Source organism: Asparagus officinalis, chromosome 7, assembly GCF_001876935.1.
Source record: "Asparagus officinalis chromosome 7, Aspof.V1, whole genome shotgun sequence".
NCBI lineage: Eukaryota > Viridiplantae > Streptophyta > Magnoliopsida > Asparagales > Asparagaceae > Asparagus > Asparagus officinalis.
In genome coordinates this window covers 149,612,727-149,617,344 of record NC_033800.1, presented here as the reverse complement: position 1 = coordinate 149,617,344, position 4,618 = coordinate 149,612,727, and positions in this window count along the sequence as shown.

The window sequence follows — 4,618 nt, the reverse complement described above, 5'->3', positions numbered from 1 at the left end:
TGGTGGGGCAAAGCAACATTCGTAAATTGGTCGAACACCAATAGTTTGGTCACATATGAGCAGCATTGATATTCCGAGAGGACCGTAGGAATGACTTGTTGCATCGGTCTTTCTCTCGATATGAACTCTCTCAAATCTGTTGTAAAGATTCGAGGAGAATTACTCACTGATCGTGAGGTTTGAACTGGACCCCCCAGTCCACGATTGAATCCATGGACTTTTTATATCCGCCCCTCAATCTAGTCGCGCTACGCAGAGTATTCGGGGATCTCGATGCCCGGTCAGCGAGCCGGGGGTCCAACGGGCGACGCGCCCCTGGCCAGGGGGTCCGGGGGGATGGAATACCCCCCGGCAGGGTTCGGGGTAGCGCCCCGAAGCTCCACTGTATACACCAGGTTCTGTATCGATTTTTTTTTGCCTGAATGCATGCCTGAGCTCCAGGTTTGGCTGGTGAAACGCAATCTTGAAGTCTGCATTTTGGTTCTGAAACGCATATTTTAGAGTTGCGTTCATCTTGTGGAACGCGCCCATGAGGGTTGCGTTCATTTTGTGGAACGCGCCCCTGAGGGTTGCGCTCAGTCTTCTTCACACAGAGCCTATGTTTGGGCTCATAGACGCGAGACTTGCATTCTGAAACAGAAACGCAGGGCATAGCCAAAACCCAAAATTCATCATTCAAAGCATCATTAACCTTTTTAGGTTCTAGTTGAGATAGAAATGCAACATTACCACATTCACTCAAGGCTTTTGAGCGAGTTATAACTCCTTTTGAAGGGCTCCCAATGATTTGTTCCTTTGGATGATTTGATGTGAATTTCCAAGCTTTAGGTGGTTCAACTTGATCTTGAGCGTTTGTGCTATCCACATCCTTTTGAACTTCTATAGAGGGAGTGTCATTGATTTGCAACAAGTCCAATCCTCCCTCAATATCATCATCATCATCTTTCCTAGGCAACACAACTTGAGAGCCAACATTAGTCTCATCAAAAGTAACGTTTATAGACTCTTCAACAACGAGGCTTCGTTTATTGAAGACCCTATAAGCCTTACTTCGAGGTGCATAACCCAAGAAAATACCAACATCAATTTTGGAATCAAATTTATCATGGTGATCTTTTGTATTTAAGATAAAACATTTGCAACCAAAAACACGAAAATAACCAATGAAAGGAGTTTTTCCATGATAAAGTTCATAAGGGGTTTTCTTAAGCCTTGGTCTAATCAAAACACGATTTAAAACATGGCAAGCCGTATTGACGGCTTCCGCCCAAAAGTATTTTGGTAAATCAAAAGAATTTAACATAGTACGTGCCATCTCTTGTATGGTGCGATTTTTCCGTTCAACAACACCATTTTGTTGTGGTGTTCTAGGAGCGGAAAACATATGAGTTATACCATGATGAGCACAAAAATCATAGAAAAATTCATTTTGAAATTCACCACCATGATCACTTCTTATCTTAACAACTTTCAAATCTTTTTCATTTTCAATTCTTTTAACATGATTTGCAAATTCTTCAAAACAATCATTTTTCTTAGCAAGAAATATTGTCCATGTAAAACGAGAAAAATCATCAATAATCACAAAAACATAGTGTTTGCCTCCAAGAGAGGTAACACGCATAGGACCAAATAAATCAAGATGAAGTAATTGCAAAGGTTTAGAAGTTGATACCTCATGAATGGATTTGAAAGAAGATTTCGTTTGTTTACCTTTGGCACAATCCTCACAAATTGTATCTTTTATGAAGTGTAAGTTAGGTAGCCCTTTCACAAGATTCTTCTTAGACAATTTTGATATTAACTCCATATTTGCATGTCCAAGTCTCTTGTGCCAAATCCAAGGGTTTTCATCAATAGCCGCAAGACACTTCACATCTTGATTAACTAACTCATTCATCTCAAAAATATAAACATTAGACTTGCGATTTGCAATAAAAACAATATTTCCATCCATACTAATGATGCATTTATCCGGTTTAAAGGAAATATCAAAACCTTTATCACTTAATTGGCTAATGCTAAGAAGATTATGATTCAAACCACTTACTAAATAAACATCTTCAATTGTGGGTGAGGGTTTCTTACCAATAGACCCGATACCAATGATTTTACCTTTCTCACCACCACCGAAGGAGACATTGCCTCCTTCAATCCTTGATAGGGTTGCAAATAACTCTTTGTTGCCCGTCATATGATGTGAGCAACCACTATCAAGGTACCACATCTCCTTACGTCGTTGCCGTGACGTTCCCTACAAAAGAAGAAGATGAAGGTGTAGTAGCTTTAGGTACCCATGTCTTGGGTCCTTGGTGGTTAGTAGTGTTGGTACCTTTGGGTACCCATATCAAACCATAAAAATCTTCATTGTCTTTAATTCTACAATGAGTAGAAATGTGTCCATGTCTCATACAATAGGTGCATACAAAATTTCTTTTGTATGTACGAATGTTGGAACTATGAAACCTATTTCTACCATGGTGATTGTAGTTGTCATAAGCATGAGTGGGTCTAGTTCTACAACCCTCAATTTCTAATTTTTCAATCTTTGATCTTAATTGCTTGTTCTCGAAATCGAGATCTCCTAGCAATTCATCTTTTAGAGCAAGAGAGGTTGTTAGTTGCTCTAGCTTAATATCACAAGAGGTATGCAATTTTTTGAAAGAAGAGTATTCTTTAGACATTCTTTTAAATTCAAAGTTCAACTCTTCTAATGCCATAGCTATGTCACATTGCATATAGAAAGATTCACTTTCGGCCTCGGATATTACCTCTTGTTCATTTGCCATGAAACAAACATTTGGGTCATGAAGAGCAAATTTGGCTCCTTCTTCATCACTATCCGAGTCACTTGGTTCGGATTCTTCCCATCCGGCATACATAGCCTTCTTCTTTTTGTACTTCATGTACTTTTCCTTGAGCTTGGGGCAATCCTTAGCGATGTGACCCGGTTCGTTGCATTCAAAGCATTTTCCTACACGAGATGAAAACTTGTTGTTAGATCGGGGATTAAATTTTTTGTTCATTTTGATAAGTCTAGAGATTCTTCTAGAGAGATGAGCCACTTCTCTAGAAAAATCAACTTCACTCTCCGACGACGAAGATGAGTTGTCACTAGCTCCCTTGAGAGCTATGGTCTTCAATTTTGGTGACGGCTCCTCAACTTCGCGTGATGACACTTCCTCCTTTTCCTTCCCCTTGAGCTTCTTCTCATGCACTTTGAGCTTTCCGATGAGGCTATCAAGAGCTAAGGTAGTGAGGTCATGAGCTTCCTCAATGGCCGTAGCCTTGGGTTCCCATGTCGGAGTCAAGGAGCGAAGTATCTTGTAATTCATCTCTTGAATGGATAATTGCTTATCTAGACCATGTAATTCATTGATGATATTAGTAAAACGAGAAAACATAGCATCAATGGATTCATTTGGAAGCATTTTAAATAGCTCATAATCATGCATAAGTCCACTAATCTTAGATTCCTTAACTTGGGGGGTTCCTTCATGTGTGACACATAATTTTACCCAAATTTCGTATGCGGTTGCACACGTGGAAACTCTATTATATTCATTAGGGGAAAGACCACAAATTAAGGCGTTCATAGCCTTAGCGTTGAGATTAGCTAGGTGCCTTTCTCCATCGGTCATGTTCCCGACTTTGGACTTTTCTTCATATTTCTCTTCTATGAGCTCTAGAATGTCAAGGTCTATGCAACGAAGGTAAATTCTCATCCTAGCCTTCCAATAAGCAAAATTAGTGCCGGTGAAGAGAGGTGGTCTAGTTGTGGATTGTCCTTCTAGCATATGCATATTCAAAGAGGCCTCCATTAGATCTTTTCTCTAAGGTTGTTAAACCAAAAACTGATATAGAGACCAAGCTCTGATACCAATTGTTGGACCCTAGAGGGGGGGTGATTAGGGTCAAGAGGCTCTAATATGCAATTTAAAACTCAGCACAAGCAAACCACAAAACAGAAGTGCAATCAAATAGAAAGAGATAGAGTTAGGAATCGTTATCCTTGACGCGCGATGTGTTAACGAGGTTCGGCCCGCTGACCTACGTCCCCGCTCCCCACTCTCGAGGAGAAATCCACTAACACATCCGGTTTGGAAGCCGGAACTTCGTCTACACAGCGATCCCACAAGATCTCTCTCTCACTACACAGTTTGATCTCACAGATCACACTCCCTCACAGTAGATCTCCACAGATCTCACTCACACAGCAGAAGAAAGAAATGCAAGAACCTCTCTTTACACAGCCCTTATAGCAAAGAGAAGGTATACTGAAGCTGGGAGGTGAATCACACTTGAAACAGAGAGAAAAACAGAGTTTTGAAAATTTTCTCAGGAAACAGAAAAAGCTCTCTGGTTTTCAAACGTTAGGGCTTAGAGGAAGAAGAAGAGGTCTGGGGATTTTATAGGAGAGTTTAAATCATTTTAAAACAAAAAACAAATCTACCCAAATGAGATAATAATCTCTTCTTCAGACCCTCATCACAGACTGTGCCAATCACTAACAAGTGAAAGCACAGGGTTCGAGGCAAACGACCGTTTTAAAAAAGTCGCGGCTGAACAGAGGCAAAAATCGGTTGACCGAAGAAAATATCGGTCGACCGAAAAATAC